Source organism: Haemorhous mexicanus, chromosome 7 (genome assembly GCF_027477595.1).
Source record: "Haemorhous mexicanus isolate bHaeMex1 chromosome 7, bHaeMex1.pri, whole genome shotgun sequence".
NCBI lineage: Eukaryota > Metazoa > Chordata > Aves > Passeriformes > Fringillidae > Haemorhous > Haemorhous mexicanus.
In genome coordinates, this window is record NC_082347.1 from 18,896,717 (window position 1) to 18,924,220 (window position 27,504).

Below are 27,504 nucleotides of genomic sequence, written 5' to 3' on the forward strand. Positions count from 1 at the left end.
GTCATACCTTGAACTTACTAACTTCAAGAAGGTGAAATAGAGAAATGTATTTAAATACTATTCAGTATGAAACACTTAGAAATACACAAGGGTATGATTACTGCAGGTTAATTTAACCTTATTTAGATTCTTCAGTCATTTAAAAATACATATATAACTGTCAACCATTATTCAGACAGTGACAACTGTTCTGAAACAGGATCTCCATTTACACACACATCTAATATATCTAAAATATACAGTATACATATGTGCAGGATATAAAAGTCAAATAACCATTCAGTCCTTTTACTTACAAATACTTCCAGTGAAAAGATAAAAAATCTTGGCTTATAAATCAGCTGAACTAAAATACCCTAAAAGAAGACATTTCTAATAGTCAGAAGAAAACAGTGAGGAGATAAACATGATAAAGGGGAAAGGGAGGGTAGAGAAGTAAAATATTTGCCAGTTAGCTCTGAATACTTTTGTATTGAACAAAAATAAATACTCAATCTGCGTATTATTTCTTTTGGAAATACTGCTTTGCAGAGAGGAATGCAAGTTAGCATCCTTTATAAGGCCATAAGAATCTTGTACGTACCACCATAAAGTAGGTCTAGTACAGAATACAGCAATCTCCCATGCAGTGACATGATAAACAGAATCCTTGAATACTGATTTGGTCTCCTTTCAAAGCAACACTTATTAGAAAAAAAAAAAAAAAAAAAAAAAAAAAAAAAAAAAAAAAGAAGAAGAAAATAATCAGAAGCCATCTGCAAAGGAAGTACCTAAGACTAAAAGACCTGTCTACACTCACTATGTGTACATTGCTTTTTGTTTAGACAAAGTAAAACCAGGAGGGAATGCAATGTGTCTGCAGAAGGTTCTTCTATTTTTAACTAACACTGTCCTGCCACTATAAATTCATCCAGATAGAAAATCCTTCATTAAAAATATAATTTACTTTGGTTGCTTTCCACTATGTTGAAATGACATCTTTCCCAAACACTGTCAAAGACCATTAGGAACACAGAGCTTTTGAGAACAATTTTCAACCATGACACCCATTGGCCTGCCTAAACACAAGTTTAGGAAGGCTTGGGAATCCTTAGATGGGAAGGGGCAAAGCCAAAGGGCATGAAAAATATTATTCAGATATACACAGTATCATTACAAAATTATAAAAAATCTTTGCACTGTCTCATACAGGCAAAGTGAAATATCCTAAGGAATGAGACAGAACTTTGGAACTTATCATCTGAAACTTGGGGTGTTACAGCATTTTACTAAAAAGTACAACACTGACGACAACTCAAGCAAGAAGTTACCAACATTTTACTCAGCTATACATATTTTTATGTGTCCACCTGGGGAAAAAAATCCTTATGTAGAAGCAGATAAGCTCAAATTAAAACACAGCTTGCCTTTGGAGTCATGGCTTACTTTTAAAAAAGATTACTTACATATACCAGAGCATTTATATTTAAGCCAATATTTTAAACTATGTTTTTCCCTACAAATTACAAGAGTTTCTGAACAACTTCTTAGCTTCATCCTATTCCCTTCTCAATCAACTGCTCTAGCTAGAGACCAGTAGAGCAGGAGTCAGTGTGACAATCTGTGGCACTGAGACATCACAAAACTTAGGGAAACAAATGTAAATGATTCTAGACTTCACACATTTCAACACTAGGAGAATGTAATTCAATAATTAGTCACACCTAAAGAGAGAATTCAGAAAGTTCAGTAGGGGACAGGAGAAAGGAGTGAAGAAGCCCTGTCAAAGTGCAGATTTCAAGCCCTTGCTCAATTCCAGAGCTACCCATGCTCCTCCTCAAAATGCCAGTTTGGGGCCTGAAATTGGGAAAAACCAACTCTACTGCTTCATACTTAAAAGGGAAGCTCAAAGACAAACTATGCTTTTTGTAACTTCTAATGCAATAAATAGTCTGATTCAGCAACAAGCCTCTCTTGATATGGTTATACACCTCCCACTGACCATGTCCTGAGCATCCTCATGGAATACACAGGCTCATCATGGAATACACAGGCTCATCATGGAATACACAGGCTCATTGCCGGGGGATTTTTCACAAAGGCAATCTGGAACAAGCAGTTCCTATCTCTGGCCGCTTGTTACCAGCTCCTGTTGCACTGCCTTCACCCCATCCCTCCTGGGACAGCTTCATGGTGCTGCACAGAGGGACTTGGTTAAGCTAAAAATAGTCCATTCATCCTCCCTCTCCCTCCCCATTTTTGCCAGGTTATTTTTAAAACAGATACATTCTCTGCTCTTGTTCAACAGGCAGCTTAGCTGGAAGGGAGGAGGAGAAGATTCAGCTCTGCCAGCCCAGGCTGTAAGAGGGACTGCAGAGGCCCTTCAGCCCACCTTGCCACTAAGACATGACATATCCATGGCATTACAGACACACAGAGGTCCTCATAATCCCAGTTTAAGGTGGTGTTTGCAAAGTCTGAAAAGGAGCACGTACTATTCCTACAGTTAGATGGAAGAGGTTTGCATAATCTTATCCCTCATATCCCAGGAGCCAGAACTAATTCTGTGCTTTTCTGATTTGACTTGGGGATTCTACACCACCACAGCAGGACTTAGGAAATGGCTCTTCACTGTAACCTTGTCTGAGTGCTCATCTTTTGTTTGCATTACTCTGCCTTGCAAGATGACAGCTATCAAGTCAGATTACTGAATGCCACTCACAGTGACACATGCCAAAAGTAAACCATTAAGACCATCTAAATAAGAGCCAGGCTTAATATGTAGGTTGCCAGGTATTACATCTAGCAAGAAATCATTCTAGACAAGTTCAGCAATTAAAAAATTATCAAATATTTTAACTTAGTTCTTAAAATTCACTGGACTAATCAAATAAAAACTCTTGTTGAATTCCTAAAAGAGCCCAGCATTTGAAATGCAAAGAATTTAGGCTGCCAGAAAAAAAAAAAGGGGGTGGCAGGGGGGACACAGCAATTTTTTGAAAATCCTCCTAACCCCCACTGTTTTTTCTGTGTGTTTATGAAGCCTCCGGAAATACCATGGCAAACATTCCAGCTCTACAGCAGCGAGGTCACGTGACCCAAAGGCACAGCAAGGAACTTCTCTCCCAAGTTTCCTTACGGTAGAGAAAAGTGGTTTTTATTTTATTTTTGAAAATGAGGGTCCAAGTCCAGAAAATTTTCAAGACTACAGTTTTAAAAACAGAGTGTTTCTTGATGTGGTGAGGTTTGGTGTTGTGTTTCCTTTTGTTATTTATTTGCTGCATTTCTAGGCCGGCACATACTATTTTTATTAACTAAGACAAGCATCTTAGACCTATATTCTGGGACCATGAAATACAGTATACCATTTAAGCCTCTAAAAACTACTTGTAAGGTTCTCTAAATCTTCTATTAGAGTTGAAATCAGTACTGCTGTATTAACACAGCCATGATCTTTTCCTGGCAAAAATTATGGCACTTAAAAGCTCTCCCCCTTCTCGTCTTTCAGGATTATGTCAGCTAGCACTATTAATGAAAGGATTTATGCAAATAAGCTTTGCTAAACATTATGAAAAAAATACTCAAAATCTGAACCTGAATCACAACCTTGCATTTTTACAAACAATCACGTGTACATACTTGGAAGTAACTGAAATGTAGGAGTATTGATGAATCATAATGTAATAAGTGAGTATCAGAAATTTGTGGTTGTCTGAAAACAACATAGAAGAAAGCATTGGCAAGGAAAACAGGCCTGCAGTAGAAATGCGCAGCAAATGGCAGGCACTCACCACTAACTTGCTTTGTAACCATGTCAGAAATACTTCTAATTATCAGAGGTAAAAGAGGGATGTGGCATTTCTGCTGGAAGCAAGTTTTACACTTTAGTCTTTCCTCTTCCTTCTTTTTCAGCCTATAAATATTAGTCTTACACATTTTTCTCCCATACATCTCTTGAAAAGGTTGAGTTTTTCAAGGCTGAGAGCAGATAGAAATGTTCATCAAGAAATGCCTTGCGGTCAACTGCCTGTAACTCATTGAAGTGCAGCACTGAAGATATGGATGGTGGATTATATGAGCATGGTAAAGCAGATTTAAAAAAAAAAAAAAATCTATGTTCTGATGATCAGTAACATTTTTTCTGTTTGGAAATGGGTTCTGTTATGCACCCCCAGTGATGATGGTCACAGGGTACTGACTTCCCCCCAAATTTCAGGTGCATTCAAAACAACAACAGATGCACAGAAGTGGCTTTAGGGCTATTTCCCAATATATGGAAATCCCACTGGCATATGACAAGGATCAAAAATGGAGAAGACCGACACAGCAGTGTAAGGAGAGGCAGCTGGTCCACAAGAAAATGATGGCGTAGGTCAAATTCTAGAGAAGCACTGAACTACACTGAAAATAAGGCAGAGATGAACTTACCTATGGCTTTATAAAGTACTTAAAAATATCTTTTAAAAAACCCACAAGCAAAGGAAAAGCAGCAACAGAATAAGTCTGCAAAGATTATTTTTCTTAAGTGAAGAAGGAAACCGATACCCTGGAGTGCCCACTCTGTGCTTTTTAAAAAATTCTGTACAACAGCTAGACATAAGATATTGAACATATTATTGAAACTACTGTTCATTTCTACTCAGGGATTTCTGCTTAGTTTATTATAAATGCACATTTATTGGCAGCAAGTAGAACATATTATTGCTCTGTTTTATAGCTTGAATGGCGCACGCAAAGAGTAATTTGTTTGTATTCCGTATCAGGATCAATACTGTACCGGGGATAGCCTGAGGAATGTTTATGCTGAGGGCTTTGCTTGCAGTGTTTTGTTGTTGCAATCAATTGACCAAACAGGGCTGCTTCTTAAAACAACAAATAAACTATGCTAGTGACCAGATCAGCCATTCAAGCATCAAACACGACACAGTGTCTGGAAAAAGAATGAAGACCCACAAGTGTTTTTACTGCTTGATGACACACACAGCTTTCCTACCTGAGTATTTCCCACCGGCCTTTCTTCCTCTCAGTAGCTGGGGACCGCTTCCTCAACGCCCTCACATAACAAGATCCATTTTCCTGCAATAAAAATATAGACACATCACGCTTCCCATTCTCCTGCAGAACACAGCAGCATTTGAATCAGCTCAGTGAAAAGACCTGAAATGAATTAAGAGCATTTCGGAGTCCAATGACCAAGCCAGGAGGACCAGATCTGAGGCTGGGTTGGGGTTCTAGCCCAGTTTTTGCCACCCCCAAGCTTTTGAGACTCACTCAGCAGTTTAAGTATACAGGTTTTCATGCCTGTAACAATGAAATACGGAAAAGATAATAAGAATTCTGTTGAGGTTTATATCAAAATTTCCTGAGCCAAATGGTAATTTTTTTTCAGTTAAAGGTCATGCTGAAGTCTCTTTTATTCTCTTTATAAAGGGTACTCACTGACTATTGTGAGCTAAGTGCCATTAAAAAAGATAAACCAACCCCCAAACACTACTTAAAAAAATACACCAAAATACCTCAGAACCACCATCCTCTCTGTAGCAAAACAAAAGTTTATGGATTACACTGGCACAGCACTTCAACTTCTAGGAAATGTTTTTTTAATTATAAAGAAAGATTGCAAAGGGAGATGGGGAAATGTTTACGGGTAGTCTGTATTTTGTTACATGCTGTTTCAGCAGGCAGACAAGGTGTCCTTACAGCATTATACTACCAAGTTCCAAAACTCAGCAAATATTGAGAAGAGGAACACAGTGACTACATTTTGCCTCTCTTTTGACTGACTTCCAAATAACTTCCATACAAAAAAAATTCCATTAAACATGAAAAAGCGCATACTACTGGACAAAAAAAAAAAAAAAAAAAAAAAAAAAAAAACAACCAAAACTGAAAAACAACACAACAAACCCCACACAATTTGCAACCAGTCTAGGTTCCTCCCCAACTACCAGCTGTGGGAGCAGACACTTTCATAACAACTCATGCAAAAGTCACAGGTGTCTTTAAAAAAAGGCAGAAGAAAAACCCCAAGTTATTACAAATAACTTGTTAGTTGCATTCACTGTTTGTTCTGCAGCCATATTTATCCTTTTCACTGATAATTCACCAGGAATAAAAACATGACTGAAAACCTTCTTAGAAACAGTCATCCCACCCCAACACACCCAGTGTCACCAAGGGACTGTCTGCTTCATACAGGGACACTGCTGGTTTTCTTGTCTCACAAGGGGCAATTTTAGAGAAGTTACATATTGACAAGCATCCTGGATGAATGTTTGGCTTTCAGGCCTCATCGAACTGTGAACAGGTTTCGCCCAGAACAGGTTAATTCTCTTGCAGAAGTTTTCCCCAGTACTTTTCTTCTGCTTATGCAAGGTAGAAAAAACATATTAATTGATTGAAATTTAGTATTTGTTAACATTACTTTCTCAGCCAATGCAGACTGGTCTTTAATGAAGTTGCAATTAATTATTTTAGTTTGTTTCTCCAAAGGAAAAACTACTTTTTCTGCCTGCCCCAAGATCTGGGTATGATTCCAGGTGTAACTGTAATCTGACTTTTGTCAGATCAGGCTATAGCATTTACCTGACACTTAAATTTCACCTCTCCTCTCTCCTGGACTCTTACTTTCAACACTGCATTTGTGCAGCTGCATGGTTAGCTGGAATGGGGCAACTAATTTCCTTCAGCATGCTGTCTCAAACAGCTCTGCTAATACAACACAGAGAGCAGGCCCAGGACAGGAGTGATCAGCCATCATGGCAGAGGGTAGAAACAGAGGCCGTTCAAGCCAGCTTGAACTGCACTGCTGCAGCACACAAACCCAAAGCTTTGCCCCCCTCCTCTCTGCTTTATTCTGCCCATCTGTAAAACCGGCGCCACAATTCCTACTTTGTTTTATAAAGCACCTCTTAAAATGAAAGGGCTATCCCATTAACATTTCTGTGAATTCACATTACCGACCACCCAGCCCTTTCATAAACCAGGTCCAAGCTGATTCTAAGGACACTGGCACTGTCCCCACCAGCATCTGCTCCCTGGTTTCCCCGCACAACCTGCTCAGGGGTTGTACAATGTCCCCCCCACCACTCCAGCCTGTTCTGTGCCCCCACGCCAGCCCCAGCTCTGCCAACACACTTCACAGGGTCCTGCTGGGAACAGCAATCAGCTTCTAAAAATAAAATTAGCTTCTTAAAGCCTGTCCCTTCTCTCATCCTGTTTCTAGAAAGATCCCCAAAACAGACTCGCTGGCAAAGTTCGGGGCTAGAGGGCTACACCTGAGAATGAGAATAGATGGTAGAGAAGAAGTGCCAGCCGGAAAGCCCTTACACCTGGCTTGCCTCAGCCACCCTTTCCAGGGGTGTTCTAAGCCCTGCTGGGGCACAGTAACTCGATGCTGCACAATTCCCAGCCTTTCCCACATCCACAACTTGAGCACGGCCCGTTCCGCCGCTGCGGGAGCGGACTCTGGGAAGCACCGAGTCCTTTCCGCAAACAGCCGCCCGTGCCCGATCAGGGAGCTGCGGAGTGGGAGCGGGGGAAGGAGGGGAACGAGCAGCGCTCCAGCCGGGAGGGCTTCCCGCTCTTCCAGATCCAGCAGGGGGAGCACAAAAACGTACAGGTTTTTTTGGCCACTATGCTTTTTTGGCTACGAACCGCTGGATCGCAATGCTGGACGCTCTGCGTTAGGCTACTCCTACAGAAATGTGTATGCGGTGCATGACAAGTGCACCACGGGCAGAACTCCTGCTCCGAGCAGATCACACCGCAAAAATAACTCTGTGGAGGAGCCGGCCAGGACAGGCCAGGAAGGCTGCAGCAGCCGGGGGCAGGAAGGAGAGCCTACACAGCAGGGCTGCCAACGCCAGCAATTTTATCGTCTCCCCTGCAGCACTAGGAAATTTTCCTAAAGCCAGCTCTCCAAAGTCTCATCATCACATAAAAATTTCAGCTTTCAGCTCTTTGGTTTTTTTTTAAGGGATATATTTATCTTTAGGCTTCCAAAGTTCAAAACCAAAGCTGTAAAAATAAACCCCAAAGATTTAAAAGACAGCAAAAGTGATAAAAGAATCCCTCAAATCTGTTGTCTGTACATCATGGGCAAAAGAATCTCAACTCTGGGAATTCCACATAATTTTCATTTATTTACAATTAACAACAAACTGTTAATTACTGTTTTAGAAATTGAGGAGAGGAAAAAAAAGGAGACTTAAGCAGTTGAGTAACCACTGAGGGGAACTCTCTTCCTGCAGCTTCCCAAGGGTCAACCTCACCCGAAGACCGTCCCTTGCCCAATTGCCCTGGTTTGTGCCATGCCTGACCCTCAGCCCGGCCCATGCCTCTAGCATGGACAGCCGCGGGGTGTGTCTGCAGCACCTTTTCTGCCTGCTTCTCACTTGTCCTGGGGCTACTCCTTGAGCCTTTGTTCCATTTTCCCTATCCCAGGCTGGACTCCTCCTCCCCCAGGTCCCAGTGTTCCCCAGGGGTGCCCTTGTTTTGGGTGGCCACATCCCTCAAGGGTGACCCTGACTGCACTCTGGGGCAGACACGATCCCTCAGGGACCCTCCTGAAGTGCAGCACAGACAATGCCCCCACCCCTGCAGCCCCTGCTCCTAAACCCACCAATTCTGGCCCAATATATTACATAGTTTCAACATCTTTTCTTATAACATAGTGCTCTGTTTCTCAGTGATTTTGCTAAAATTATTGGATATGGTCTATGTTTATTGAAGGGAAACACCCAGAGCAACCTGTGCATTCCAAGCCTGAAAATTAAAGCATATAAAAATACTGTTAGGGTGAACTGGACGAAATCCAATAGGGAAGTATCAAGGAGTTCATCCTTAAACCTCCTAATCTCAGCTGTTATCACTGCAATGGACTTAGGTCAAGCACCAAGAACTTTCCCTGCTTTCTCATCAGATCCTGGTCCCAGCTGGTGGCCACCAGATTTTGGAGACAAGTTTATAATAGATCTCTCTGGACCATCACAGATAGTCCTGGAATTCTGCTTCTTGTCCTCAGCCTCGCCCTCTGCTGAAAGCAAGAGCGGCCCCAGGGTATCTCACTGTCTATACCTCAGCACTTACCTTTGCTGGACTTAAATAACTGTAAATAAATCAAGCTCTAAAACCAACCAGGAGTAAACCTAGTTTCCATATACCCACAAAAATACCCAGTTTCCACATACCCAGACAAAAATAAGGAGATAGGAAATAGAAAACACCCAAACAGAAATTCTTGAAAAGCAAAAATACTGCTAGGATAGACAGTTAAAGAATGTTGTACTATCTTCCTATGGAAATGCATAAGGAAGGCGCATTTTAGGGTATTTTCCTACTTTCACAAATTATTTTGAAGTTCCAGCATTAATGTTCAAACTCAAAATTCCTGTAAAACCACAGCATGTCAGCAATCCCAACTTCTCATTTATCCACAGCTGTAACTGGGTCATAAGTGAAGAACACGAAGTGCTGCTCTTCCTAAATAAGCTTACTGGTCAGCAAGCATACTTCTGCTATGTGAAAACATTAACAAACTTTACAGAGAGTTTAACTATTATATGCAGTCCTTTTTAGGTATCATAGCTCTCTATCAGGACTTTTTAGAAACTTGGGCTTTCTTGAAATTCTAAAGCAACTCAAAATCAACAGTGAGTGCATGTCTGACAAGCATCAGATGCCATCCACACTGGCCAAGAAACAGCCTGCGAGTTTAATAAGAGAAAAGCAAAAACTGTTGTTAAACTAAGTAATGCAAAATAGGTGAGGGTTGTGGAGAGGGAATATGAGAGACAGACTAATGTCCATGCAGGTTGGTGTGTTTCTTCCTGGGCAGAGACAGAGCAAGGGAGGAAAGTAAAGCTGGGAAGATCTGTGTGGAGGGAAGCAGGACTGCAGCTTCAGACAACTTTCAACTTTGCCTACACCTAGACTTGTCCTTAAAACAAGAACCAAAAACCACACAAATACATCACACCAAAATGCAGCAGCCACATGGCTGCAAAAAACAGACATCTGATGGAACAGATAGAATGCCCACTCCTTCCAAACACAAGTTGCAGAAAGTCACAGAAAGGGCCAGGCTGCACTGGAACCTGCCATGTGCCTCACCTGGCAGCACCTAACACATCCCCTCCCTGCCCTGGGAAGCCCTGGAGCCAGCCTCCTGCCTTCACCCCAGCAGGGCTCCTCGTGCCCCACAGAGTCCCAGGAGAAGCCTGGGCCAGCACTCCTGCACTACCCCATTTCCTCCTGACACCTTCTGTTCCCAAAACAGAAGAAGGAGGTTCTCAGAGGGCTGCTGCATTGAGCAGTGCAGCCACTCAAACTGGTACAGTCCAACTGGTGGCTCCTGTATCACATCATTACTGCAACCAGTCCTCCAGGGAGATTTCTCAAGCTCACCCTGTCAGGCAGAATGCTACAAGGGTACAGCAAAGTAAGAAAGAATCACAGTAATAAGTACGTGAATTTTGCTTGTGTTTTTTCCCATCTTCTTTCTCACCAGTGTGAAGAAGCAAAAGTTTTGTTTATGTAGTCATAATTTTCTCAATTAGTTTCCCAGTTTTAAGAACCAAACAACTACCTTTAGTTTTTTTCTCTGCATAAACAGAAAGAAAGCCTTCTCAAACTTGTATTTCACTTTATTTCAAAAAAATAAAACATAACTGAAGTACACATTTTCTCAGCTGCAGAAAGCCAAGAATTTGCAATTTCCTTATTTTCAGATGGAAAGGAAAAGTCCAGGTTGTTGTCATACCCTGTGCATTTAAGGTTTAACAGCAGCCGCTTGCAGAATCATGATCTCCAGTTTAGAACAACAACAACAAAATCCTTTTCTTCTCCCAAGCTGTTCTCTAAAAATCTAATTACTGAAAGAACCACTTTTCCAATCCTGCTCTCTTCTTAAGGCTGCATCTAAGATGGGTCCAGTGCACCTAAAAACACTGAGTTGGCCAAGATTGCTGTAGTCCATGTCTCTGCTCTCTTGTCACAGCCCTGAAAAGCCTCAAGTCCCTGGGGCAGTGCTGTAACCCCACCTCCCTCCCAGCCTCACACCCCAGATTTAAGGGGCTGCACATGAGTCAGTAGAATAGATCAGGGGTTTAGGCAGGAAAAGGGAAATAGGACCAGGAGGACAGGCATTTCAGCATATCTTTGTGAAACTATAATCTGATGGAGGTGGCTTTGGCCCAAGCTGAAATAAAAAAATTTGGCGTGGCTGCCCTCTGCAAGGCAGTCCAGGCAGCTCCTTCTCCAGTGCCTGCTCCAGCCCAACAGCACCCAGCCAGCTACAGTCAGAGTCAGCCTGGGGCTGAAGGGCCCAAGCCAAGCGAGGTTTGCAATTCACTATCATTTCACAAGTGACCGTGGCAGTCACGGCTCCTCCCCGGGCCGCAGCAGGCAGCAGCACATTAGACTGCATCTGCTTGTAGCAGAGGACTGAGCTGCCAACTCACAGGCATAGGATAACAAGCACTATTAATCTTGGCTTAAACGGAACCATTGTTCTGGAGATTGGACATCTCTTGTAAAATCCCATTATTAGAGACCATTTGCCATCTATTTCCATAGAAACTTTTTTAGTATGCTTTGTTCTATTTTAGAAAAAATTTTCCCCTTCCCTTTTCCTTAAGTCCTATTGTACTTACAGAGCCTTAAACAATAATCCACTCAAGCACAACCGTCGAAGTGGCTTGAAGGAACAAAAGCTGCTTCTGGCATAGCCAGTGCATCTGACTCTCCCTGCATACAGCTGCCTGTATAGCCTTGGCAGATTTGCAGAGCACCAGCAGCCACCGATTTCCCTCTGCTCCTCCTGTGTGTTGGATACAAAATAAACAGTAAACATGAGAAGTCTACTCAAATTATACTTGCAGCATCAGCTAAGGGTGCAGGTGAGTCACAAGCAAGTTCTGCAGCCTGTCTTGCTAAAGGAATTGAGAGAAGACTGACCTTAAAAGAAAGCAGTAGGCATGAGTAAGACAAATTTAAAAAAAAAAAAATCTAACTCCAGGGAGACAAGGCAGTGGAAGCAAAGTGTCTCAGGCTCTGTTAAAGAAGATTATTGCCACATCTAGCAGTTAGTACCCACCCAAGTGGAGTGCCATCAACCTAATTCTCAAACGAGACTAGCAGAACAGCGAGACAGGATTAGACATGCTTGTTTTTAACCATTCTTTGCTCTCTCTGGTGTATTACTATCAGCACAGCATCGGCATCAAAATTACTACTCTTCAAAACGTGCAGAGCACATTTTTTAATTTTACATGTAGCAGTTATGTCATCTGGGCTTATTTATTTTTTAATATAAAGTGGTATAACATACTTAATCTGTTTTGAGAAAAGAGCAAATTGATTTAGTGAGCAGTTCAAGGCTCTCCCTGGAGACACTCAGCCACACAGAAATCTGGATATAAGTTGAGACTTCGCTAAAGTAATTTTAATTGTAGGTCATAAGAAATGTCAAGATATAAACCACCAAAGAATACTAAAAATTAAGCCATCATCTCTGAAAGTAACTAATGTCTTATATTTGACAGTAAAATAATTTCTAAATCTTTCCAGCATTACTACTTAAGGACAGTAGCAAAGCAAAGGGCTTAGAACTACACACAACATGTGTGCATTATTTTTGCTGGGGGGTGGAACCCAAAATCTGCATAAGGTAAAAAAGTACTGGAGTGAAGGAAACTTATACCACCACCAATAAAAAATAGTGGTTTATGTTTTTCAATTTGTTTCACTACATCTCATTTCACTAATCTTTTAATAAACAAGTGTTGGTCTGTTTTGGTCTGAAAATGGTCCCCTCTATGCAGTATGGAACAGAGTTCTGTATACAGCAACACCTTCGTGCAGAAATGGAGCACCAAATTGAGGAAAGCTGGTTTCTAGGAAAACTTTAGAAACAACCAAACAGAAACCTCTTTGTAGCTGTAGCCCGCTTGTAAAGCTTTGTGCCTAGGTTTTACAAGGAAAAACTCTTCATTTTTTTCTTAGCTAAAAAGTACTTCTTAAACAGGTGTTTTCCTGTAGAAGTTACACCCCAACTTCTGCATTCTTGAGCTGGATCCTCCATTTACTAAAACCCTTTTATAGAACTTAGCTGAAATCCCCAAAATTTTCCTTTGCCCACTTACCTCAAACAACAGTGATAAGACAGCTCTGACCTTAACAGATCAAAGTGAAAACCCCTCCAGTTTAACCTTCTTAAAACAGAGGAGGTTAAAAATTAAGTGCATTTTCAACACCAAAGAACAATATCTGAGAGCCCTTACTAAAAGTATCTAAAGAAAACATTTATAAACCATTTCATTCTCCAATGTGAAAGTTAAAAGGTCAGCAATGTAAAATCATGAGCAGGTTTTTTTACCATCACTGCCTAATAACCTCTTAAACTTGATCAACATACACATTTCCTTTCCTGCCCTTACCTTCCACTCATGGGAGTGAAGATGAGAAGGCTATTTCCTCGATTTTAGTTAAATCATAATAGAACTCACCAATGAACAGCAATTTGAACAGAAAGCAAGTCAAGTGATGTGAAGACCCGTATTAAGGGAAACAAGCTCATGTATGTGGAAGGAAAACAAAAGTAATTTAACATCCTATATTGCTGCCAGTCAACTCAATTATGAACATCTGTTTTTGCTGGTTTTAGCCACTGCCCCTAGCAGGTGTGCCAAGACTTATGGGTGAAATTCCATTTCTCTAAATGCAAAGGTAGGCATTTCACAGAAGTTTAAATCTATCCTCTGCCAAGTCCATTTTCTTGAGTGCCTTTGCATCAGCTCACTGAATACCCTAACCACCCTCTTCTGTAACACTGAACACCACGTATATCCAACCCCATGCCTGTGCAGGGTGCAATTGCCTGCTTTGCCTGCATGAGTGGTGCTGTCATGGCAGGGAAGTGAAGGGCAGGAAAGCTGCAACACTATGACCCAAATAAGATGCAGGCAAACACAATTTTAGACATCCAAGCCTTTAATTCAAATTAATGTCATAGCAAGAAAAGCTCCAAAAGGAATAATTGCACAGATGTCTCAGAGGAAGAGTCGTATCTTGGGATTTAATAGCTAGAAGCAGTTTCCCCCCATCTTCTCTTCAGGTCATTTGGTTTCAACAGATAGTGCTCCTTGCTGTCTATCAAACAAGCTATTACACAAGTACTCTCAAACTGGTGGCCCTGGATCCTGGTTTTCTGGTCCCCTGGAGGGCTGCAGGAGCCTTCCCTGATGCCAAGCCCTGCCAAGCTGCCCATGTTAAAACTCGAGGTCATCCGCAACATCAGAGAGGCAGCATTACACAACTCATGCTCTGCATGGACATCTGAGCTGGAAAGACAGTAATTTCAAAGCAAGATGCAGTTTGCCTCAAGATCTTCCCAGTTTTACTGCAGGCTGTTCTTAAAATCTTCCACTGATAGCATTTGTAAAACTAGAATTAATTTTCTGTGACATTGAAAGAGGGAGGGAGAGACCCCAAACAAAACCCCAGTCCTGCCTCACTGACTTCACTCCTTATATCTGCACAAATATCCACTTGTTTCCATGCTGTCCTTGAAAGCCCTTTCTCTGCAACACACAAGAAGCTTTTAACCCGTACCGAAGCCACTGTCATTCAGCCCCAGCTCCAAACAGGCTCTGCTGTGCCAAAGCCACTACTCTGTAAGAGGGGAGCCCTGGGAAATCTGGCCCAGACACGCAGGGACGTGGCTGCCAGGGCCATTCTGTGTGTCCCTGCAGCAGACAGGAGGCTGGCTGCAGCCCGCTGGCCAGGGGCTCGCAGTGCACCTCTGCTTTGCATGGGCACAGGGTGCCGGCCAAGGAAAAGCCATTTCTTACAAGAAAGGGGACTGAGTTTCAACAACTGAGGCAGAGGCAAACAGTGCCTTCTGGTAGCTCCTCTCCGGGGGTGGGATGGACATCCGAGCAAGGGTGAATTAGACGGAGAACAGCTGTTTGTTCAGTGAATGAGTCACAGGACTCAACTATTAATTCTTCCTCTCAAGAGAATATGCCCCCATACCAGCCCACCCACCATCCTATAAAACAAACAAATACATAATGGAGGTCAGGGAGGGGGAGCTCAGTAAGAGGAAAGGGGAAAAAAAAAAGAGGAAAAAAATAGCCAAACATGTAATATTTACATAAGAATGAAATGTTTCATTAATTACATATAGAATCAATTTGCAGCTATTTTCCTTAAATTTCTCAGTCAAACCCACAGATTTGAAGCACTCTGAACTGTGTTGCACCAGTAATTGTGGATGAATATTTTAGATCAGTCTTGAATCACTGCAGAGCACACAGCAAATGAACTAATAAGCTATTCATGTGTGGACTACTAATGTATTTTCTTTCTTTGCTAGACAGATGCAATACAGTCTAAAATCAGTTGAATTGGCTACTGGTAATCTTCCGGAAGGCTTAGAAAAATCTTTAGTTCTACTGTTTTATTAAAAATACCACTCAATAGCCTGCATGCATTAGAAAGGAGCTGGCAATATGCAGCAAATCCCAAACAAGTTTTAAAGATACGAAGGAAGAGTCAGGCATTTCATGAGTCTGTAGCCAGCTTCAGAGAGTGACAATGAACAGTGCATTGTCAAATGTTTTTAAAGGACTACTGCAAAGCTGGACACCCCTGCCATCTATTTAATATTTATCCCAATGCAACCATTTATGGGCAGTCATTTTAAATCACATATAGCAACCTATCAGTTCTATAATCTGACAGATGTGTTCTAGTTTACAGAAGCATCTGTTGAGTCATCAGGACATCAAAATAGTTAATTGCACTTTGGGGATGCTTTCAGAGATTAAAAGTTGCCTTACTTCAAGCAAATTTTAAGTGTCCTTATAGATTAAACTCCTTTTTCATGTATAGAATTAACATATGTACCCACACTCCAGAGAAACTAATGCATGAAATGTAAAGAATAACTTCCCTCGGGGATCATCTGTTTTCTTCCACCTCCTGTGCATTGCCTCACACTGTGCTCAGCAAAATGGAACAGAAAACAAAAATACAACTTGAATCATGCATGATTCTGAAATATAAACTAAGACATGGCCTACTGTCCGGGCAAAGACTAGAGAAGAAGCTGCTTTGGATCAAGAACTTTTACAAATTTTCTAACAGCTAAAAACTGAGATGATGTCGGTTTCTTTTTTTGGCAAAACACATATAATTATATTTCAGAAGGTTTTATTACTGTTTATTCTAAAAGGAACGTTGTACAGGCTGTACCTTTCACCACAAGAGTATGTGACAAGCCAGGAGAACCACCCACAAAATTAAACATGGGCAGATAGACATTGAGCCAGCCTCCAGCTGAAGTTATACCAATTGCTTCCTATACACAGCTAAGGAATGGAAGCAAGCAAGCTCCATTTATACACATAAATGAATATTTGAATTAAAAAGAGTAATACTTGTGGAAGATTACTATGCATTTTCAATGTGCTTGAGCAGACAAGATCTTTCCCATGCTTCCAATCTGAGTTTCCTTGCAACCTCCTGGCTTCCACAGCAGTATGACGATTAAGAAAACTTATTTCTTAGAAAGATCCAGCTTACAAACTTTGATTTAAAATCATTTAACAGTGCATTTTTCATTGGTTGGTGTTTCACCAAAAAAACCCCAACAAACCAAATAAATCAGTCAAAAAAGGTATATTTGGCTGTTTCTCAGAGGTGACTGAATCCATCTGGTCTGTAGCTCCCAAACCACAGGGATCCCATGATTAATTCAATGAGATCTTTGGTTTCAAGAAGTCATCATAAAGCTGAAGTGCAAGTGCATAACCAAGAGCACCATACAAGAACATAGACACCAACAGTGCATCTGGGCTTTGCTTCCTATAAATCCTGAAGTGACAGCACACCTCAACCTAAGTGGACTGTTATTCTTTAGTGTGGAACAAATCAAACTTGAAGTGAGAGTGTAAAAGTTGAGACAAGCACTGCAGTCATGACCGTGCTTTAAAAAGGTGCCATACTTCTGAAGTTACAGCATATTCCCTTGCTACTAAACCAAACTGGGATTGCTGTCTCAGTTGCATTAAATTATTAGCTAATTAGCCCTGACTAAGGACAACAGTATGTTGATGCTGGCAAGCTGTGAAAAGAACACTTCAGCAAAGAAGATCAATAGCATTTTTTGTCTGGCTTACAATAAGAAAACTGCTGGCCTAGGTTATGAGTTTAAGCCATTTTTCATTTGGCAGACAAGACAGTACTAGTGACAGATCAATACAGTAACTTTATGATAGGCTGCTGCTCCTGCAGATGGCAGGACCATAAACAGGCATAATTTTTAAAGCCTGAAGCAATCTATTACTTGGACAGAAACCACCTGACCTTTTATAATATTTACAGTTTTCTACTGAAAAAAGAAAATCAGAGAACAAAACAAGAGGAAATTAGCACAATTAGCTGTCCTGCAAGACAGAAGAGAATATTGCTTGTTTGAAAGTCAGTACTTAAAGTAACAAGCTTTATGCTATTTGCGAGATCACATGAAAGCCGTAAGGTTGGCACCAGGGAACTACTCATCCCTTCAAAGAGAAAATGTTATTGGGGATCACATTTTATATGATGCAATTTCCTTATCTCCTGGTAATGTGGGATAACAAAAGAACCTATTTATTAATCTTTAAGGTAAAAAAACCCAAACAAATCAACCACTTTAATGTATCCTTAAAACATTATACCAGTTCCTTTTAACACCTACAATTACTAGGCATTGAGAAAATTCAGTTATTTTTCCCATATTGCAGTATGCACACTGTAGTATTTGCATATATAGTTTCTTATTTTGCACCGGTATTGGGATTGCTGGGATTGACTGTAGTGTTCCACTATTTTAACAAAGGCAAAGCAAAAGAAGACAAAGGTTTTAAAATTCTTGAGTTTTTTATGGCAAGACTTCTAGCTGAAGAGAATGTAAAGGACAGCACCTTCAAGGCCACATCTTCAGATAAGGACCCAGGTGGATCATCTGGCTCTATACTTAGTCTTCTCTTTACAATAAACATGAAATAACCACAGAATATGGTGAATCAATCATACAACCAGCTTGCCTTTGCCTCTCTGTCTGGGGCTGGTTTGTGTCAATTACTACAGAAATATCTGCTTAAGCAGGAAACTAATTTTGCAAAAGCACATTGGGTTCATGGGCTTTCATCAATACTTTTTGGTTGCTGCAAGTAAGTAATTAACATTAATGTCAACATAAAGGATAGAAGGAGGAGGAAGGTATAAACGATCACAATATAAAAACTGAGCTGGCTGATTCTTCCTCATACAGTACTGCCATGCAACCGGCTCCTAGTCTGTGCCTGAAAAACGAGTTATTATTAATTTGGTCGCTAATTTTACTTTGCATGATGTAAGCAAACAGCACTACATTTTCCCCTTAACGAATGCCAATTATACACAACATTAGTTTAAAATACAACAGAATAGCACACAAACCAGAAGTCTTTTGACTGGGCTCCACTCATGCTAAGAATAACTTGGCACACACGTACATGATGCTAAATCTGCCACTGATTTGCTTCGCTCCAAATCTCCCCCCTCTGCATCTTCTACAAGATCCTAAATACATGAAGCTGTGTTAAAGCAGGAAACCTATGTACTGAACCTATTTTTAAAACAAATTAAATTTCTTGAACTCAAATGCAAGGGACAGTTTCAGCAGTTTCACGTTTATAATCCCATGCGTTTCCAGCAGGCACAAGGGCTCTTTATTCCCAACCGCACACAGACGCTGCCCGCCACATCTGCCAGCCCACAGCACTTGGGCTCAGCCCAGGGACTCTGTCAGTCTTCTGCAAAATCACTGCTGCAAACACATAAAGCAGCAGCCCACTGTTCTGATTCGCAGGACACAAATATCTTTAGAGATAACATCCCCAGGACCATGCTAAAAAGACACTAAATAAATTCAATGGCTTGTGTTTTGTTCATTTCGTTTTGTGGTCTTGTTTATGGGGGTGAGGGACATTAACCTTTTTCTTTTTTAAAGGGTACTAAGTTTTTGTTTGCAAACCCTCCCCTCCCCAACATTTATAAGTAAAACAAAAATTGCAGCACTCCGAAATAATTACTGATGCCTCTTTTACAGTGCCTCGGTGATACTGTGTCAATTTTAGGATAATCCAAAGCATTTCCTTCATGCCATCCTATGTGGTTGCAGGTAATGACCTCACACTGGCTGTTCCAGAACTCTGGTTCAGCCTCAGTTCACCTGGGATGCACATCCCATTTCAGCTGACTGCCACCTCAGGGAAGGAGGGAGGGCAATGGGGTTTGGCAGAGCTGAGCTGCATGGCCACTAGCTAAAAGCAGTGTTGGGGGGATTATATAACCTGCCATCGGGCTGCTCACAGAGTTCAAAAGGAGGCAAGGGCTGTGCCTGAAGTGAAGGGGAAGAGAGCCCCCACCATCAAGTGGGGACAAGGCCATGGTCCTCCTGCATCCTGATTGGTGGTTGCTTGCTTTTTGGTCCACTGACTCCTCTGAAAATATGCCCATATTTCCACTTATGCTTTCTTTCTTTTTTCCCTACATCCTATTGCATCTAAGATCCATTACTCTAACTCCTTTTCAGTAAGGTCCTCACAACGTTACCTTTCTTTTATTTTCCCTCTGACACTGTTAAGATGCAAACTAAACACACCCAGACTACTCCCTGCAGATTCCTGTTCTGTCCCTTCTTCCATCAAATTCCCTGCACTTTTTGTAATGAGTTTTAGTCAATAATGACATTAACTCCCCTTATTCCTATTTTACTATCAAAATGACATGGTTCTTGTCTGAAGATAAGACCATGTAAACAGCTTTATAGACTTTAACAGTAGCATCAACGAAACCTCATTGAGGACCTCAGCAATTTCTTGTTGAAGAAAGAGTATATAAGTCACAAATCCACAAATACAAATGACCATGCAGCACCTCTGCTACTGTTCATGAAGTTAATTAAGTTGTAGGGAAAGAAAACCAGGCTTTCAACATCATACCAAACTTCCTTGTCATTATAGTTCCAGACTTCGTATTAGCTACAAAAACCACAAACAACACCTCATTATCTATTTTTCTTTCCTAGAAAAACCTTCCTTGAAAAGTTATGTCTTAACACTTGCTTTGCATCCATTCAAAAAAAAACCTCAACAACCCAAAAGCACCCCAAGAAAACCTCTTTGTGTTTTAGAGATTGCATTCATGTGAGAGATATTCAATATGCCTACTGTAATAAAGGCATAAACTATTAGTTGGATAGTAGAGCACTTATGAAAGACATCACATCTTTATTATGTATAGTCCCACAATCATATTTACCTCCATGATGGTGGCCACAAGGCAAACTCACAACGCACATAACACCACAAATCAGGAAACTCAAACCAGTGCATTCACATTGCACATTGTCTGCACCACCATCCACCAGAGCCAATCCTTTTGAGTGTAATAAAGTGAAGGTATTATAATTAGAGAGTTCATAATGCCATTTAATCAAGTGTGGAGCTGGAGCACAGTGGGTTGTATACCAAAGACAAAACCACATGAAGCAGTACAATGCTGAGTGCAAGAAAGGGCACACATATTCTTCAGGGAAAATAACAAGTTACTACAAAGCCCTGTTTGTTTTCAAGTACTCAGTCTAGAGTTTGCATACTAGGTAATTTTGAATCATGAAAATAAGTTATTTCATGAACTGAAAATGAAGTGAGACCACAAAAGTGTATTTTGATTGTTACAGACAGAAAACCCAGTTTCAAGTTTTTAATTTGTGAATTAATTCTTTGTAGTTTTACTGGAAGAATTAACTGTGTTTCAACAATATTATAATTATTTTTTTACTACAGCTTATTATTTACAAAGTGCTTTCTAATAAATAACCAGTTTCTGTAACACCTGTAGCAGTCTCCATGTAGTGAGGCTGAGACAGCAGTATCCTGAGCTATGAATAAAAAAACAGCCAGGGCCAAGAGAAATCGGGACCAAACAAGGGCCAAGAGAAATCAGGATCAACCTTTTCCATAATCAGCCCATTTTTCCAAGGATCACATGCTTAGCACAATCAAGATAATGATGCAAATGCTCTTTCGTGTGTCTCAAAATTGGACTGGCAATTACCCTGATTCTCTCCCATGAAACAAAGTATGTTTAAATTTAAAAAAAAAAAAAAATAGAACTCAAGAATGTCCCATTGCAAATGGGAAGGATCAGACACTGACTTAAAAGTTTTAGATTAGGCTCCTGACAGATCTGAAAGATCTTGCAAATCTGCCAGCCCAGAACTCATGCTGCCAGATGGCAGCAGTGAAGCCAGCACACAAGGAAGGACCCTAATGACAATGACTGCAGCTACTGCTCGTTCCTTCTCTGATACACCAGAGATGTCTGGCACAATTCCTTACAGAAACAAAGACTACTCCTGTCCTAAACAACCCATATTTTAATATATCATAATGCTTTTAGGAAAACATCAAAAATGGTTTCCATTTTATGTAAGGAGAAACTTGCTTGACAAACCCAGGAGCACCACCACTGAATGTTCCAAAAAACCCCCATGGGGTTCTTGATCTTGATTTGGGAATGTCAGAGGCCAAATGTAGTATTTCCTTTCAATACATAAACAACAATAAATATCCCTAATCTATGTATCCAATATATCAGGTAAATCTAAAACCACACAAGGAACAGTTGAAGAAATCTAGCAGAAAAATGATGTGGCAGCATAGAACTTCCAAAACTACTTGCAGGCAAGTGTAGGTCTCGAGACTGAAGCATTATTTAAAGATTACACATGTAACAGCACATTCTCAAATGGCTGCAGATCAAGAAATGACAAGGTCTGAGCTAAAACAGAGTCTGATTTTACAGCCATTAAGGTAGCAAAAAAGACTCCCATTGGCTTTAGCCAGCATTGGTTGTACCCTGGTCACACCACACAACTTCCCTGTGCCTTTCAGCTTATTTGTGTGACAGCTCTGCCTCAGCTGATCCCAAAATAGCAAGGTCCAACCTTTCATCTGCCCGGGTGCTCTGCACAGACACCAGCACAACACTCCTAATGGCCCAGAAAGGACTCTGCAGACTGAGAGCCAATCTCACCACACACTGTAGAGTCCCACACAACCTTAGCCACCTCTAGGAGAAGCACTGGATCACGAACCATTTACCTTACCATATTTCCCAAGTTTTCCAGACTAGTTTCTTCCTCCCCTGCCCATCATGCTCAAACCCTTTTTCATAATTGCATGTTTAAAGCAAGAAAGCCACAGACATCACATGTTTTTACCGCTAATTCCCAAGTATCTCATTAATTGAAGAACTTGATTGATTTTATTGGGTCATTTACACATTTAAAATACTTAGGTGCTTATGTTATGTAGGAATGAGTATTCCAAAACATCTCCCATTGTCCTGAAAGGGAAATGATGTTTGCACATCTGCATTCTAAAAAGTATTACTTGAAACATGGGAGAATGCTTAAAACAAAAGAAAAATACAATTTAAAGTACACAAAGAAAATGGCAGGACAAATAGTTTAACCCTCCCTTAACAGACATTCATCATAATTCACAGCTTTGAAATGGAAGAAATAAAAGTCTACTCTATATTAGTGGAGATAAAGGTCTGTCACCTAAATTTCCAATATGCTATTTTTCCATAACTATGGGGCATATTCCCAGTTCAGTTTGAGGAATATTTAGGCACATGATGTTAAGCACAAAAAAAACTTGAGGAACTTCAATCAAGTCAAAATACTTGCAGAATACTTGAGCCACAACCTGTAGCTCCCATCGAACAGGACACAGTTGAGATAAAAACAGTGCTGTTCTAATATCCTTAGGAGTTTATCCTGCCAGCACTAACTGATAGCTCTGCTTATGAGAGACACTGGCAAAACAGAGCAACAATAAAGACAAAACATACCTGAGATCCTTTATTGAAGCAGGTAATTCTAATGAATGCTTCATTCTACTGCTTTTGACTCTGCCATGATACTAACCCGTTTAGATTCCCATCCATTTCACTGTGCTTGCATGCACTGATTCCACAAACATCCCACAAGGCCATTTACACCTAAGAGTATGTTGGCTGTACTGATTACATACCTCAAATGCCATCCATGTCTGTCTTTCAGAAAGTCTGCAGCACCTTGTTTGAAAGTCAAACTTTTTAAGAGCTACAAACTGGCAAACTCAAAAATCAGCACCCAAATCCAAAACTGAAGGTTCCTATTTTTCTGTATGTTCAACAAAAAATTCTCATTTTATTATTTTCTCTTGCTCTGTTAACTGCTATCTAAAATAGTAGCCCTTTACTTGCACCCTAGTTTCTTGTTAATGTATCAAAGTAAAAACCAAATGCAGCTGTTCAACATGGATTAAAACTATTTGGCATCCAGTTCAACTAAGTGAGTGTTCCACACCTAAATGCATTGCATCACACCTCCTATTTTTTATTTCAGTCACTTTAATTTTCCCTTAGGCAAGACACTAGAATAATCACTTAATTGTTACAATTACTGACAATGACCCTCAGAAGGTGACAGCATTTTGATCCCATTTGATTACATTAGTCTTAATAGATCCTAATGAAAATACAAGTAAATCCTTTTTCTTATCACTCATTCTCATTACTTTCACCAGTCACTATAACTTAACTGCTCAAAGAGTTTTAAAGAACACAGAGCTCAAATGAAAGAACTTGCCTTTCAGATACACCTTTTATTTAATTCACTGAACAAGTTTAGGGAAACTCTAAAAATGAATTCCTAAGTGTCCCAAGATAGAGCTGTGTCCCAGTGCAAACTGGGGTTAACCCTGTACAGCACTGACAACACAGCAGCAGCCCACATGAGAAAAGACCCAGCAAAGTGTCCACCCAAGAGCTCATATTCTAAGCAAAAGCAAATAAACAAGGTGTACCTGGAAGGGCATAAAAGAAAATAAATATGACTATTATTACTGAATGACTTCTTGCTGACACTGCAGAAGTATTGAGTTGTTAGGTGGAATTTGAGCCGAGCAAGCAGGGAAAGGAAAATCTTATAAGGAAGCATGTACCATGTGCAGAAGGTGATGCCAGCAAAGGAATGAAGACTGTCATGGGAGAAGCAGGTGGTCAGAGCATCAAGACTCACACTACTGAAAGAACAGCCTTCTGGCAAAATGGTCACCTACAGGTGCTCACATCCACAGTGCCTGGAATTGCTCTGGCAAGCCAAACACAAATGCACACCTCCAGTGGAAAGCTGCCATCTGTATTTCCCTGTATGATGGCACCTTTAGAAAACAGGTCCTGATGTGAGGAATCAGAGTAGCCCACAAATGAGCCAACTGTGCTGAAATCTGGTTTGACTGCAGAGGTCAGGACAGCTCATCAGCCAGCTGCTCTGCTATGGAAGTGTAACGAGACACTCACAGCTTGCTGCCCCTCCAGTGTAATTGCACATCTTGTTCTTTGTAATCATCCTTACCACTTATATGCTGCTGTAGAGACAGAACTAATCCTCCCAGATCCCACTGAGAGGCAGGCAGAAAGTATCACCATCTCCATTTTGCAAATGGAGAGAAATATATATTACCTACAGGAGTCAGTTAATGTGTGGAATAGCCTTATGCACTTCCACAGGCCTGGGAGGATTTGGCTTCATGCTCACCAGTGGCCAACTTGGCCAGCAGAGATCAAGCCATTTGTCAAAAGCCAAAGGGTGTTATTGAGAGATATAGGATGAAAACTTATGGCGCTGAAGTGTGCTTTGTTCTCAGGCCACTCTAAAAACCACACCCAGTAAATACCTTTGGCAGGGTGATTTGGGATTTTTTTTCCCCTGGTGTTTGGGGGCCTAAAGAAGAAACTATCCATAGTTTTATCAATCCTGAAAATAAGTACATTTATAACTTAGTTTCTGCAGCATCCAGAAAATAAACTGGTAGCTATTGCCAGAAAAGAGTGACTTATAAATGTGTAAAAAAAGAGGGCAGCAATATACAAATGACATGATGTACATAGAGGAAACAATAAAATGAGAGAGTAGCATGATAACTTTTTTGTTGTTACGAGGCCACAAATGGCCTGATAGATGGAGAAAGTTTCAATAGCCATTTTTTATTATTTTTAAGGTCTCAAAATTAAAATTGAATAAGCATAAATGGCTATTTCTGTGTTTAAAGCCAATCATGATCAATAATAATCAACCAACCATCTAAACTTCCATGACAATCATGAAATAATATCAGTTGTTCCTTAAACTCTTCTGCAACACTTGATTTACATTTTCCTTCTCTTATGGATTTAGCATTGCTAGGAATTTTGGGACTGGAAAATGATCCTATGAGCTTGGTTTAAACAATCATCTGATTCCAAAAAGCAAAGTTTTAAATACAGTTATCAACACAAGGCCAAGAGCAGGGTTGGGGAATTGACACCACATTATTTTCAGATCCACTGCTATTGCTCAGTCTCTTTTCAATGTACACCACCCATCAAAGTAGGAGGTATACAGCTTACAACCCTGCACTGAAGTTGCTTCTCATTAGCAGGAAACATTCAAAAAGCCATTTTAAGACACAGATTGATAGTTTTAGCCAGGTGCGCAGACAGAAACATCAACACACTGGCTAACAAGAATAACATCATCCCCCCCCCCCTTTATGCTGCTGAGAATTCTTCCATCCTTTGCTATTGTTCTTTTTTTAAAATTCTCTGCTTGAACAAAAACCAGAAAGGTGATTTTTCATTACCCTTAAAGGAATCCTCTCCAAACACATTAGACTTGGGTAGGAGGTGGAAGGAGAGGATTTATCTCAAGAACTAAGCTGAGGAGCCAGCTGTTCCAACCAGGCTTTCCTCTGGTAAGGCACAAGCTAGAACAGCACATTTCCCTTTTCAGCACTGAACAAACAGTTCAATACTTGCTCACCTCATGCATCTGTACCAGAAAAAAAAAAAAAAAGAAAGCAAAAAAAAAAAAAAAAAAAAAAAAAAAAAAAAGCAAGCAGGATACTTGCTTGTAGGTTGCTTATTTTCAGGACCTCTGCTGAAGGAAGAGGAAGCTTAGCTTTCATGGAAGGCACTGAGGCTTATTTTCTGTTTCTGGATGCCAACAGGATTTATTACTGTAAAGTAAGATTTCTCTGCTTGTATTCAAAAACCAAATTATTTGGCTTTGGAAGTAGATACAGGATTAAATATACCTTACACAGCTGAACTCAGTAGACATGAAGGTGACACTCTGTATCTGAAATCCAACATTAACATGAAAAATAACTTTCAGATAATCAATCCAGCTTGTTTACTGAACTACCTGTCTAACTGCCAAAAGACAGTGATTTCAAGGGGTTTTTATAGATTCACTCAGAAAATCAAAAATCCATTTCCTAGAATAAGACTCACAATTCACAACTCCTTAAGACAAAAGAAATGGATTAGAATGGTACCTTTTTCCCATCTTCAGTTACACAGCTTTACAGTCGAAACACACATCTCAGGGTAAAGCACCTCACCTGTTTACATTACCTTTCATGTTTCCACATGCACAATTTGCCTACCAGTTTTTAGGGATTATGTAAATAGTTATTAACGTCATGTGGTTTTAACTACTAGGAGAAAATCCCAGATAAAATTGCTCACCAAATGACCTTTATAGCTTTCCTTTAGCACGCAAAATTAAGCAAGAAAGTCGTGTAATAATCATATGTGCTTTTTAAGTAACATTTCAGAGGGAATGTCTTCTTTTTAAGGAAATAAAGCTGAGTTTGCACAAACCACTAGGGTTTGCACAAACCACTAAGACACTCAACAGACAGATCAGAAGACACACTCCAAAAAAAACTAGTATCAAAGTGCATAAACATAAAATATTTCCACACATTTTAGGGCCCCCAGAAATTATAACAGCAATCTCCTAAACAGATCTCTCCACTCCCACTAATAATCATTCAGTACTGCAGGGATCTCTGAGCCACAGCGCACTTGGATCATTCTTGTATTATATAGCACATAAAGACATTTTAAAAGCTTGTTACAGATACAAATGCATGTATACTGCAGGCCGTTAGAAGTCTACTAAGATGAAGTCAGAAAAAATGGTACTTTTGCCCTTTTCAACAACATAAAAGTTTTTGCTTTTACTAGCAAAAAGAATTCTAACTTCTCATTGTAGGACTGTAAACAAAATTAATAAATTGCTTGTTTGGTTCTGGTTTGTTTGTTTTTTCAAGTGGAAAAGTGGAACTATTTTGGGCCAAAAACTGAGGAGGGAAGATGGGGGAAAAGGAAGAACAGCAAAAAAGCCAAACCAACCACCCCAGAGTCCCTCGAGACAGCAGACAGACATTTTCCAGCTCCATTTACTTTTTAACAACACTGAAAGTTTCACTCTATTAGGAAGCCAGACCCGACAGCAGGGCGGAAAAGGGCCAGAAAAGGGCCTTATTAGGTAAGGGTGTGGCTGTGATGTGGGCCCACGCACGGCCTGCCAGTCAACACCCA

General features: G+C 40.4%; 1 protein-coding gene across 9 annotated transcripts in view; it reads right to left on the bottom strand.

The window, feature by feature from the left end:
- The window catches only part of ZMIZ1 (zinc finger MIZ-type containing 1), a 337,415-nt gene that overhangs the window by 213,582 nt on the left and 96,329 nt on the right, over positions 1–27,504 (bottom strand). For 7 of the 9 annotated variants that reach the window (XM_059851282.1, XM_059851280.1, XM_059851277.1 and 4 more), the window contains one exon: positions 4,973–5,055. The exons of 1 other annotated variant lie outside the window; for it this stretch is intronic. The gene's annotated coding sequence lies outside the window, so the exon portion shown is untranslated. Of the gene's footprint in view, positions 1–583; positions 684–4,972; positions 5,056–27,504 lie in introns of all 9 variants that reach the window. One more of the 9 variants, XM_059851276.1, reaches the window with a different exon arrangement.